This window comes from Nipponia nippon, unplaced genomic scaffold (assembly GCF_047370975.1).
Source record: "Nipponia nippon isolate SJK-2023a ecotype South Korea unplaced genomic scaffold, ASM4737097v1 scaffold_11, whole genome shotgun sequence".
NCBI lineage: Eukaryota > Metazoa > Chordata > Aves > Pelecaniformes > Threskiornithidae > Nipponia > Nipponia nippon.
The window spans coordinates 18,603,646-18,617,704 of record NW_028262302.1 but is presented as its reverse complement, the minus strand read 5'-3'; the positions used below and the strand labels follow the sequence as shown (position 1 = coordinate 18,617,704).

At 40.3% G+C, this 14,059-nt stretch overlaps 1 protein-coding gene across 1 annotated transcript in view; it reads right to left on the bottom strand.

The window, feature by feature from the left end:
- The window catches only part of WDR25 (WD repeat domain 25), an 88,913-nt gene that overhangs the window by 2,740 nt on the left and 72,114 nt on the right, over positions 1-14,059 (bottom strand). Inside the window, exons 9-12 of the transcript XR_015702317.1 lie at positions 13,277-13,523; positions 3,229-3,612; positions 2,992-3,130; positions 1,006-1,058 (exon numbers count right to left, since the gene is read on the bottom strand). The gene's annotated coding sequence lies outside the window, so the exon portion shown is untranslated. The remainder of the gene's footprint in view (positions 1-1,005; positions 1,059-2,991; positions 3,131-3,228; positions 3,613-13,276; positions 13,524-14,059) is intronic.

The following is a 14,059-nucleotide window of genomic DNA, read 5'->3' as shown; positions in this document are numbered from 1 at the left end:
GCAAAGGTCGAAACTGTGATAGATACAAGACGTAACCATTGGAAAAGATCCCTGATGGGAGTTAAATGCCTTCTCAGCAGCACTCCCGTCACTGGCACATATACCTTAACGCTCTGTCTATGATTATTCACACAAATTCTTATTTTTTAAGTCAGCTCTAATGAATTAATATTTAAATTTATCCACCCATCTAGATTTTTTCTTTGTCATTTATGAATCAGAGCAGCACATGAGCTGCAGAGCCACAGCAATATTTACTATACCTAGCTGAGCAATGACAGCTCTATGATTTAGAAGAAGAGAAACAGCAGCAAATCCCAGATTAATTAAATTTGTAACGTCAATGCCAGTCAACATCCTTTCCCATTCCATTTCTTCACATGTGACATCGTAAAACAGATCAAAAGGAATAAAAAGTATTCTCAGCACATAAGAGTTATGAATTTCATTGGGCTCCCAGTGAAGCCCTCGTTTAGCTTTTTCGCTACAGTAGAAAGCCTCTTAGTCTGGACACCAGTTGTGTAGCATCGTATGAGGTGGAAGCCCTATACTGAATGTCCAGACAGCATGCAACCTCTCACTGCAAGGAAGTTACTGTGCCACCGACCTGAGGAGGTGGGGACAACAGTAGCAGCACTTCTAACTGAGAAATTACGAGTGTTGACTCTGGTGGGATTATTTTTGGCAGGAAGATAAACCAGGATTTATGATTCACTTGACTGTAATTTGACAATTTCTTTCAATGGACATTCAGCACCTCACAGTCTTTATCCTCCACGAATGAGGGAAATGCTCTTATCCCCAAAGCCCAGAGTTCCACTAAAATGAGATGCCTAATCCCAGCGAGATAGTGAGGAGTTAGCTACTTTAGTTCGAGGAGATTTTAAGGATCTTGGCCTTGTGTTTATGTTATAACTTCACAAATAGATAAAGAATGAAAGCTCGAGTTCTCAAGCCCAGTTTTAGCACAGGAACTGAATCATCTTCTGATTCATCCCCTCTTACCTGTGCTTTCAGAGTCCACAATGGCCTGAAGGTGAGGAAGGTAAGACCTGAAACTGGAAGAAAGACATTTCAAAAATGAATCTGTACATCTAAATGACTAAAATGCCAAATAATTTCTAAGACGTTAGTGCTCATGTATGATAAAATAGTTTTTTTTCATATTTTGCCCAGAGAATACACACAATGGAGCTGCCCAGAGAAAATATGTAACTGAGCTGAGAACTTGCAGCTTGCTGTTTTGGACCAGCTTGAATTTTCCTGTCAAGTTGCAGGATAGATAAGGGAATGGAGGCAGAGCAAGGACGATGGCTGTGTCAGCACAAAATGCAGTAAAACATTCCACTCACGACATTTACTCTGTTCCCCTGATCTTTAGGGTACATTATGAAAAAGTCCCAGGGAAAGGCTTCTAGCAACACAGACTATTTTCTTTCATTCTCATTTTGGCTTTTTTTCCTCCCTCTTTTTAAAGAGGGAAAAATCATGCTTTGCAAGCCACAGTGATATGGGTTCTTTTGCTAGATCTGTCAGTCCTGCTTACAATGACCTGACTTGTGTCAGTAAGGAAAAACAATCCTGAGACTAAATCAGTTTAACAGAAGAACATTTGTTACTCAAGGAGAAATGGTCTAATTGAAAAGAATGTCAGTAAACAGCTCATTACTGAGATCTCAGAGCCCAGAAAGCCAAGGTGTGGAAACACAACAAATGCAGTGGAGTCACACTTCGCAAAGACCCTGAACAAGTATTTTATTTAAAATGGGTTTAAACTGCCTTTTACTTTTCTTTCATTCTCTATTGATGATGAAGATGAAATGCTCTTTTTGGCACTCTAGACGGCACCAATTAAACTTGATTTCTTGCTTGAGCTCCTCATAACTCCACTTGTCTCTCACTTCTAAGACTATTTTGTTTTGAGCTTTAAATTTCTGCTTTGTTTAGAGACAAAATGTTGCGCCCACTCAAACAACCTGACTCTCAACTCATGAAAATACACACACAATTCCCAAGCCCTGCCAAATAGTTAATTTATCCAACATTTATATTTTATCCTTATGAAAAGTTAGGATAATTCTTCTATCTTTTTATCCTGTAAGCTTATGAAGGATGGATTGTCTCTTATTACTTGATTATACAGCACTTGACATAACAGTCTCTTGATTGTAATTGCATAGGCCATGCATATTGCATTGCCTGCCTAACCTTACCAAATATCATGTTTTCTTATCCTTAGCTTTTTTTCCCTTTGGATGTGAAATCTAAGATTTCCTGTTCATAGGCCAATCCCTAGGCTACAATACCTCACCGCACAGCTACACATACCTCACATGTTCAATGAAGTTCAAATAGTCCCCTTCATTTCTCTAACATCAAGAGCAAATATGGTGGACTTTCAGCTTTCTCAGGCCAAGTATGTTGTTTAAGTCTGAAAACAGCAGTTAATCAGCTACATGCGTGTTCACCTCTCTCACAGACCCACCTCAGCTAGAATGACTTCTTTCAACATGCATGTGGCTACCTACACTTCACTCCAGTGTCCCCAAGAAACTCCCCCTGCCTCTAGAGAGTCTTTCCGGAAACTGCTCCATCCCCTGTGATCCCAACCGTAGTCCTTCCGGTCCTCTAGGCTTAGCAGAAGAAGATGAAAGCCAGAGCTCCTCAGACCCAGGGGATCTGGCATTGACTTTTGGCTGCCCTCCACTATTTGCAGAAAGTCCATTACGGTGAGCCATCTCTTTCTCTTGCCAGTCCTTTCTCCTTACAAAGCCCTCCAACTGAAACAGAGCAAATGTCTCAGCATACAGTATTCAGAAATTACTACAGAGCAGCTGGGCTCCACCTCATGTTTCTACAGGCACTGACATTGCATGTATTACACTTCTTAACACTCTTCACTTTATATTTATACTTGCTTGCAAGCCAAAGCTATTTATCAACCTACGTAAACTATCTATTCAAGAAAGGCCCACCCTCGCCACAGACTACCTTGACACATCTGCACCTTCTTCCATTAGTGTCATCCACACTAGCTAGACATCAGTGCTTATGGATTGCTTTGAATCTTTTAATATTCTCCTCCTGAGTGGATACTGCTTCACACAGCTGTTGAAAGAAACATCTCTTCCTGGAAAAAAAAAAAAAAAAGGAAGGCTTCAAAGAGGCAGGACTGTGCAGGGAGTTCATTGGACTCATACAGCTATTAACAAAGCAACACAAAAGTACCCGTCATCTGAGAAAGGCTTTCCAGAGGCTCCCACTTCATTGCAGAGCACACTCACTCTCTTCAGCAGGTGGCTAACTAGCAAGAGTCTAGAAGAAGCCTCGTGACTGTAACATTGCTGACAGATGGCAACAAGCAAAGTCTCTTTTTCAGTAGCTCTTTCAGAGGCTGGTGACAGTTAGTCACATTTTGATCACATTTACACCACTACAAATCTAGGATGTCTCCTTTAAGGCTCTCGGTTGCTATACAGATCCTGTAGCATTAGTTGTACTTCACACATCAACATTTCCTCATTGAATCAGTGATAAAGGTACCATGGGCTGTCCGGGCAGGTTTTGACATTTGTGGCATGCATAATGCAAGGGATTTCACAGCTGTGAATACTGAAAAAGAAAATGTAAAAAAAAAAAAAGTAAAAAATAAGGCCAGAGCACAAGAGGGAGAGAGGCACGTTTACATTTCATGTCTTGGGGTATACAATCCTAGGCTAGGATTGTCCAGCGACAAACAACAGAATGAAGTGAGAGACATCAGAAAACAAGGGAGAAAACAGCAGCCAAACCTGGGGACCGCCCAGGCCCTCAGGATCCAGGCTACAGTTAGATTTACCATTATGATTGCTGAGCCTGCTGCCTGTTGTCCATGCAATAAGACAGAAGATCAGTTCTGAGTTTTCCTACAGGCTCACAGGGCAGACCTGAGAAAATCATGTCTCCTTGTGTCATAGCCCCACATCTGCAGAGCAGGCTCCTCAGAAATGCAGAATAAAGATGAAAAAATGTATAGCATAAATTGACTTACCTCTCAACATTTTTCCTAATTAACGTTGGTGTCAGAATCAGGCTTCTCCCTCACTGTGCTGGCTGAATTAATCAATTTTTCTCCGCTCCAGCCCTATGCGTGTCAGGCAGGAGTTACCCACTGCATTCAAATGTTATCATTCCGCATTCATCAGCATTTTCTCTTCTCTTCTCTCTGGGCGCTAGTGAAAGTTTTCATGCCATAGTCTATTTACAGTACATTCAATTCATGCCTCTAGCCATCCTACGGATACCCCACACACCAAATCTTATAAAGGCTTTAGGGCTCATTTTAAACGTACTGATGACACACAGACTGTGCTATCTGGCTGTGAAGTGTCACATTTAATTGCCTTACACATCTGAATGCTGTTAGAATTATTCAGGAATTTAGACAAATTAGAATACAAACTGCAGATAAACTACCCATCCTGATCCTTGTCAGCATAACCCCCCCAGCAGCTACAGCAACCTGCCCTGAATTCTGTTTAACAAACGCATTTCCATTTGACTGCTGTATTCTATTGTTTGCCTAGAAAAATAGCAGAGCTTTTTGCTGGGCCCCACATTTATCTTTGCATCTATACCCACATCCTGATTAGGAGAAAGACATTTTCTACCATAGAGCTTGCAAACTTACATGTATTATTCCCGCTACTTAAATTATGACAATTTCCTTACCGTTAAAAACTTTCTATTAATAATTTAGATGAGTTTCAGCCCTACAGCAAGAGCATTTGATCTGAAATCTGAGAAGCAAATTGGCTGCATTATAAAAGCTAGATGTACATTTCTTACTCGAGCCACAGAAGAGACATTAAATGCAGGCCACTAACATACAAATAAAAGCCTAAATCAAAGACAGATTATAACCAGTATGCAAAACTGTACAATAACATTACAGCAAGGAACAAATGTGTCCATTAAGCCGTGTAATTCCTTGAAAGATGAGGAGCTCGTTCCCCTGAAATGCTCTCCTTGTGGAAGGCACTCCTCCCTGAGACAGTTGCCAGTTGCCAGAGCGATTCTTGTGCAGCCCACAACAGAGATTTCATTATGTCAGGCTGACATCTGATATGTTCAGCCTCCTGGAGTATGGGATCCATAATCCAAGAGGGATTATTTCCCTCTTCATAATAAAGGTACAAGGCAACCTATTAGCTCTACTTCTTTTGTTTATTGCACTAAAGCATTCAAAACACTTCCCAAAAAGAGTACTATAATACAAAAGTGCATAGCAGTTTGCTTTCCTTCCCCAAATACTAGGTTTCTTCTGTTTCCCAGCATTTCTGCAAAGGGACAGTTTTGTCACAGGCTTAGATGGGCCAAAGACAACCTCTTGGTTAAAGGTGTTTTAAGTAAATAACTTCACTGCATGCCTACGCTTTGGGACCCTGTAGACTACGTGACTAATGGGGATTACCAATGCCAGCAAGATTTCTCTCTGCAATTGCACATGAATATGTGCCAAATGTTTAGTCCAGGGCCTGCACATCTTTTGAAAACATCTGCTACCAAATCCTCCAAAACCTTGTAAGAGCAATTTCCAAAGTACAGCTTGAGCAATCCTACACAAATAGGGCAGAGAGACTTTCAATTATAAACACCTGTCTCCCCTGTAGCAGCCACAAGGGTATTTCAGCTGCCTGAGGATGCAGGGGAGTGCTGAGCACTCAAAGGTGTCAACCTTTCTGGAGCAAAAATCACGTCCACTGCACCTTCCAGCCTCCTCTGGTTCACCCTTCCCTCCGCAGGGCTTTGCACAACAGTGAGGAGCCGTGCAAGAGCTGTCTGTTCCAGGGACAGCACATTGCTCAGACAGAGCTGGGTCTCTGCTGTTGAGAGGACACAGCTCTGGCACACAGCCTTCCAGCACAAGGGACTTGAAATGAAATCCTGCAGTTGGGGCTGTCCTAGGAAGTTACAAAGAGAAGTGGCAAGTGCATTATGCGTTTCTCAAACTGATGTGTTCTGTGAAGTCATCCTATGCAAGCAAGACTTCAGGACCTCCTGTCTATAACCAATCTAATAAAAAGAATGTATGCTTTTTACCTTTACAGTGTGTTACAGGGAGAAAGCAGAAGAGGTTCAAGCCTACCATCTATGTCCTAGATGCATCAATAGGTCAAAGAAGTATTAAGGAAAAAACAAGCTTTAGCATCTCACTGGTGCATATGTCATACCACTAGAAAATGTTCCTAAACAGCTGCCTGGATGACAGGCTGTTTCTGGAAAACTAGGCACCACACCTAGATGAACAGAAAAGAATTTGTTTCATGTCTGCCTTTTTCACAAATCATCATATTATTTGGTGGATGAAAGATGGCATTCAAAATAGAGAGATCAATGATGCCGCTGTTGTGTTGATATGTACTTAATAACTTCGCAGCCACAGCTACTGCCACCACACTTCAGCATGTTCTCTATGGGCCAGGTAAAACCAGTGACTAAAAGTCTTCCAGCATCAGGTTTCTTTGTGTTTGTGCCCATGATGGGAAGGGTGCACTACAGGCATTCAACAGTGCAGCAGTCCTTGTCCTGAGGAGCTGTAAAGGACCGACAACCAGAGAAATAATAGAAGCAGAAGAAAAAAATAACAGCAAAACACGGACAGTTTAGAAGACGTTTGTGTAGGAGCTCGTGAGGGTTAGACCTGCGCAGTGACGTTGTGTGGAAGCCTTTACTGGAATTCCTCGAGTCATCTATGACTGACGGTGACTTCAGCATAGATGGGACTGTGCCCCGCGTGAACGTAAAAATAAATCATCCAGATAATGTAGTAACACTTCAAATGTACTTAATCGTCATGAATTTTTCTTACAGAGATTTAGAGCAATACTTGCTCAAAAGGGAATGATTGCAGAATTGAAATGTAAGCATTCAGAGAGCAAATTAATGTCTAATTATGAATGCTAAAAATAAAAACAGAGCTATTAATTTCAGGAGCAAATGATGAGCCCTTATGTTATGAAGAAAAATAACATCCCTCTAGAAAATATCTGAAGAGTCCATTGATATTTTTGCCATAATTTACTCAAATTACTGCCAAAATTTTCCTCTGACAAGTTCTCTTACAAAACTATTTTGTATTCCTTCATACAGTTGCCACCTTCCAAGAAGATCTCAGGTTCAGGAATAATTAATGCAAAACTAATGGGAATTTATTAAACTAGAGTTTGGTGGAAAGTTAAGTACAGATAGGTTTCCTAATTTGAAGAAAAATGCTACCGTCAGCTCTCAGTGCAGATTGTGAAGAATATGATTTCCCTCAAAGGTCTCCCTTGACAGACACCTAAGTAAAAGGCAGTTTAAAACCCACTGAAAAGGTCAATATCCTCATTTTTTTTTAAGACTGCAGTCCCCAAGGGAATGTTTCAGCATCCTTTAAAATATATGGAAAATGGGAGGGTGGAGAAAAGGGGGAGGAGAGGAAGTCATCTCGAGGCTACCTGGTATTTGCTCCTGCAGCAACATAACATGAACAGAAAAGCAATCTCTCCAGTGCCGACACCCAGATCCACCGAATAGTCTTATCGCAGCAGGAAAGCAGGAGTTTTCATTTGGTGGAAGACCAATTCCAAAGGCCACTTTGGATGTCGAGTATTTGTATGAGCACACCCAAATTTGAATACAAGATTTTGGTATTAAAGACCTGTAGGTACTGGCCAAAATGCAAGCATTTAAGCCAAGGATTGAGTTTTGCCCAGGTCCTGGTTACATTTTTATTTTGTAAAAAAGGACACATTTTCTGTTATTCCAGTGGCATTTAGTTCATTTGCACCAAAGAGAGCTTGCAACTTAATATAAGGAACCGGACAAGTAAGAGGTGAAATTGCTGATTCCCTCAGAGAAATCTTGTCAGACTTCTCACTTGCAAACCTCCCTTCTCTGAAGGGCATTCAAAATACACCAAATCGCAAAAATCCCTAAAGGTGCATAATTAATTTTGTGGTTCAGCTAGTGTGCTGAAAAACAAGGAAAACATTCTATACATCATTAATAAAAAGATTATTAAAGATTACACTTCTGAAGTAGAGACTAAAGGTCCAAATGTAGCTGAAATTTAGAAGCTGGAAAAATAAAGACAATGCTTTTGGGTTAATAATGATACAATGTCTCCACTGCTTTCTCCATAAAGCTCTCAAAATGCCAATTACCTAAAGGAAGGCACACAGCTTCTCAGGTGAATTTTGCAATTCACCTGATGTTGAAACAGCCGTGACCAGACTGCTACAGCAGTGCCAGAGTTTACTAATTGAAAACTGAAGTGCTGCGGGGTTGTCCTGCAAGCACAGCCACAAACTTAGGGCAAATTTATGTTGTCTTTTATAGGTAGGTGCAGCATGGGCTGCAGAAAAGTGCTCGGCTCTGGCTAGGATGGCAATACAACCCGAGCAAGCAACACCAGCAGAGAGGCAGATTTACGAGCTAGAGGCTGTCACCAGCCTGCTGCAGCTCCACAGCTCTAGCAAGGTCACTGCATGAGTGCAGCAAGGTTTGTCCATCTGAAAAGGACTGTGGAGTTATCCATTTCTGTAGTAGCTTGAGACTGACAAGAATGCTCAGGTCGCTCCGCACTCCAGCCAGCCTGCTGCCGGGAGGCAGTGCTCAGCTGGCAGGTACTTTCCCAGCTTTAGCAACTTCAGCTTGCACAGCCCCAGCCTGCTCAAGCTTCCCAAACAGCCACCCTCTTGGCCAAGGGCACAACAGCTCCTTCACTAGCAGACATGCTTGTGAAATCTAAACGTCTTCCCAGAACTAGATCCTCCAGCTTCTTTTATTCAAGTCTCATATTTGCCCTCACTTTCACGTCTGGGCCCATTCCTTTCCCTGATACAGCCGTGCTGTGTACACTTCTGTGAACAGTGCTAAGCTCATCACATCTCCTTCTCATGTTCCGTGATTAGCTGCACCCATTCTTCTCTGCTCTCATCTCGCCTTTCTCTTCTTATATTCTCTTATGCTATTTTTCTCCTGATGTTGCCGCTCATCCTCCAAGCACATTCTCCTTTTTCCTTCTAATCTCCTACTATGCTACAAAGCGTTCACAGATTGTGCTTCTTACTGCGTGCTGCCGCCCTTCCCTCCCACTCCGGGTGTCCATCTCTGAAGAAAGTCACGCACATGCTCGATGTAAGTGCTACATAAAGGTATTGCAGAATTGAGTCTTGGACTATAGGATTTTGGGGGCTTGGTATTAGTCTTTGTTTTATGATCTGTGATACACAAGTGGTGCCTGATAAAAAAAAAAAAAAGAGGAATTTCTGTATATATTCAGATCTGTGCATACCATGCGTCCTATGGAGAGTATGCAATGACTCAGATATCTTTTTACATTAGGGTGTGATTCACCTGAGTACTCACCAAAAGCCATTTAGTTTCTGAGGTGTTAAAAATTAGGAAAGAACCCAAACTGAAGAGAGTTTGAGATTAGTACCGGGGAACTGAACAGAGATGTTACTTCCCTTGTACTTGTAAAAGGAATCCCCCATGTCTTTTTCCCTTACCAGTATTACAATCTCCTAGGAATTATTTTTTTTTAAATCTCTCATGTTTGATGTTTGAGAAAAGTAACGATCTGTAGATGAGTTTTTGGATATGATTAAGATTTCACTTCATTGCTTTTGCCCAGATTCAGACGACACATGTCTGATCAAAATATTATCTGTTTGAGGTTGCAACAAAGAAAAATTAGTCCATGTCCTGTCTACAGTTCACAGATTGCATGTTTCATATTAATGGCATAATAAGCATTTTCATTTTTGTACTAAAGGCAGTACATGATTTGAAATGGTTTCTGCATCTCAAGTAATTGCATGTGTTAAAACAAATAGCAAAGCTGTGCAAATTAACCATCCAGACTGGCTGGGGCTAATGGATCTTTTATCTTTACTTATAAGAAATTCTCTTTCAAAACAAGAGGAGCTTGACTTAGCAAGGATAAACAAAGCAAGGAAAGGGAAGAAATCAAAATAACTCGTTTGCTTTATAAGGTATGACATTCTTTACCTAATATTCATCTCAAATCATTTCCTATGCACCACGAGGTGGAAGGACTCTGGAATTTACTTATATCACTTAATGGGAAGGTAACAAAGGAGGTGGTTATGCAGTAAAACATGAAAAATAACATAGTTCGTGTGTGAAGATATATCTAAGTGATATTCTGAGGTAATTCTTTGCTACTTGCTCATAAGAGAGTGGTAACAATCTGAACCCAAGAAAATTGCTTTCTCAAGATAACCAGGTCTGTACCAGGGATGGTACACTTACGCACAAGTTATTACATAAATTGCTCTTCTAAGGACACACTTCAAACAATTTGTAAGTATAAATCTTACTCAGAACTAGAAATGATGCCTGAGTTTTGTGGCCCTGCTGATGGAAATTGGAGACAAATGGATCTAGCTGAAGCTGTCTGGACTGTAAGTTCAGGCATTTTCAACCTTGGTGAACTTCAACCTTCTCCAAAGGGTTCCTGCAAGAGTTTTTAGATTGATTTTAAGAGGCGCTTATCCAAAATGGTGAAAATGTAGTGAGAATCACATTTGGATGAAGCTTTATCATTTCTGTGCAGTACCTACGTACTTTCTGGTAGGCTTCTAAATAAGCTTGTGTAGAAGGATATCCAGGGACTGGGAAAGGGAGGTGGATAAGCTTAATTCCTTTAAACCTCCACCTACTCCCATCTAGAGATCTACCATTCCCATTACAGACCAGGCTGCTCTGTCCCAACTTGGAGTCATTCTGTACACGTGGCAGAATTCATCAAGCTCTGGGCAGGGACCAGCTTGTCTTACTACCACTGGAGATCAAGTGCTTCTAAAATTGCTTTCTTTTCCCTTCATAAATTAATTTAATTTCCTGCATTTCTGCTGTGAAAACATCAGACGGTATGACCACTCTGCCCAGAGGGGTGAGTCATGAAGAGAGAGGTGAGAGATTTACCAAAGGGGAAAGTGCCAAAGACTCTTTGAAACTCCTGAGGCTACATTTACGTTAGCAAGTAGTGAGGTCCACCAAGAGTAAATTAGTAGAGTTTGTCTCACTTCTGAAAATGCAGCATCTAACCTACATGTATCTGGTGGGTAGGGGATACTCTGAACTATCTCCAGTCTAGTCTCACCAGCTGGGACATGTTAAATATGGTCTTGGAGCACATCTTCTCATTTAGGTTCATTTGAAAGAAGTGCAGTTTGCGCGCTCTGTGAACCAAAGCGTTGTCTCTGGCAATAACCAGGAGGGTTTTTTTGTTATTATTATTTTTTCAAAAAAAATGCACTCCTGACAAACTGAAACATTGATGTAGGTACACCTTGTAGGAGCAGCTATAACAGAAAGGATCTGTAAGACAGTAAACCAGTAATCAAAGGTAGAAAGAGAAGTAGACAGAAGAGAGGCTAAGAAAGAGGGGAGACTCGCTGAAAGTAATAAGCCTCATTAAAACTGGAAAACAGAGAAAGGTAAGAAGAGAGTGCAAAGTGCTCTGGGATTTCTGGCTACCTTTCTAATGACAGCTGGAATGAAAGCCTGAAAGCCATAAGTCAGAGCACAACAAAATGAAATTTATTGAAGAGAAGATGAATGTAGCGTAAGCATATAGACTACTGTACATTGAAATGCAGAGGACAAGGTGCTGAAGCAAGGACAGAAAAACTGAAAATTAAATGGTGAGGATGTGAGCAGTGGCTAGGAGGAGCTGGGATTAAGAGAACAAGATGAAGGTTAGCCAAAGAAGGCAGAGCAAATATTTTCAGTTGAATGCAGTCCAACCCATATATCAGGATAACAGTAAATTTGAGATCCCATGATTTTTTGATCTTCCTGTTTTGTTCTGTTCTGCCATAGTCTTGTAGCTTTACATTTGCCTGTCCTCTATGGAAAGAGTCATCCCACTGTAATGCCATACCTTATTTTCGTGATTAGGCCTGTAGTTGAAATATAGAGTGACTCACCAACAGTATTTCAGCTGAGTGAACACAATGATTCTAATAACTGTCTGCTAATTAGCAGGTTTTTGAGATAAAGACAGTTGAATAGCTTGCATTCTCTGACACCCCAAATTAATAACGCTCCAGTGGCAAATAATAAAGTGGTAGAGACTGGCATTATTACTTTTTGGTACAGTACAAAATAGATTAATTTTAATCTGGCTTGTTTATCTACACAGCCTAGACTATTTCAAAATGCTGAAGATCTCTGCCTTGGCTCTAATATATGATGCCCTAGAGAGCTCTATATAAAACTAGAAGAACTGCTCCTAAAGCAAGATTCAAAAATTTCTAGATTACAATTTTCTGAATAAAATTAATTAACCAACAATTCATTACATTCTAAAAGCTTCATCTGACCATAATAATCCTTGTTTGCAGCCCAAACAGTATTTGGTAATTGCAGAATGATGGAGCAATGTGGATATTTTTTGATGACAGTTCATTACATAAGATTACAAGGAAGAATTTGTCTTTGAATCATAATGAAAACTTAATTGACACCACTATTCTAAAATATTTCCAATGATTAAATTTCAGTCTGTGTCTTAATCAGTTTTATATTAGAAAGAGATTTTAACAAGATAATGCTGTGAACATAATTTCATTGCATTATAAAACCTTTGGCTGGATCTCATAAGTAATTAAAACTCCAGCCATCTTAGAAATCTGACACAAATGCAATTCTAATTTTAATATTCTTTAAGATTATACAGTTTCAAGTTTCTTTTATATTTCTCTACTACCTTTAATCAAATTTAAGCTTTTCCCTCCCCCCCCATAAATAGTCTAAAATCTATACTTGCAAGTTAATTTCAGGAGGGATAAATGCCAGACACCAGAATCATGTTTCAGAACATAAGTTAAACTTAAGCAACAACATGAATAATATTACAAAATGCAGTTACTTTTCTATGCAATACGTGCAATGATTCCCAAAGACTGCTCTCTCGGACCTTTCACTCTTTCCAGCGGTGCTCTCAGCTGAATGAATGATGAATGTGCTGAGAGCTCATTCAGATACAAAGCAGTCTTCACATAAGCTGGGGCCTCATCCAATAAGGCATTTCTGCCATGAGCTCACATTTATTTCAGAGGCCTTTCTCAACACTGTATTTAATAAAATAACAGACAGATAATCTCTTGTGGAGCTAACAAGATGCATCACACAATTACAGTGCTGCCCATCCTTCATACAGACACAACTGGTTGCCACAAGTTTCAAAGTGGCAATAGCACATTTTGAACTAAAATACCTGGAGGGAAGGACACAGAGCCACCTTCTTAGAAAATGCCGCGCAGCTGTGATTCAGCCTGCCCAGTGACTGGCAACTACTACTTCACTTTCAGCTGAACTCCTTCTCACATGTATGGAGATCCCACGGCTTGAATTAGGAGTAACTCAGCAAATCACCGAACCTGTTGTCATTTAGAGGGTCCAGCTGGCTTGTATGCTAGAGGCACAGTCAAGAGAAGTGCAAAATTCAGGCTCCCATTGAACACCTAATTGCCAAACAAGGAAGCAAGAAATTAAGAACAGTCTGGGGTGAAAAAAAAAGTTACTTGCTCTACGTTGCATGGTTCACTAAAATTTAATGCCCTGTGTTAAAAGCCATCATAACTCTTGATAAGATGATTAAAACCATGCAGCCACAATATCTTGGTCTAGATTTCAAATAATATATCTGTGGATCCACAGTCTTGGTACAGGCTTATTTCTTAGTACAAGCTATAAGGAACACAAACTACAAACCGATGGAGTACATTTTGCTCATTGCTTAATTCAAATCTGCCATTCACAAGACTTCTGAAAACTTTTCTTTGAAAAAACTGTTTTAACTGAGTATGTGAAAAATGGATAAAACCCCCTTGTATTTGTGCCAATAAGAAAAAAACAGAAGAATAAAAAGATGCTACAGCGGAAAAGTTACTATTATACACGACTTCTGGATTCCATGACAGAGACAATTTACTCAATACAATTACCCTGTGTATGTTAAAACACCTTTATGGACTAATCAGACCAAACACAAGACAAG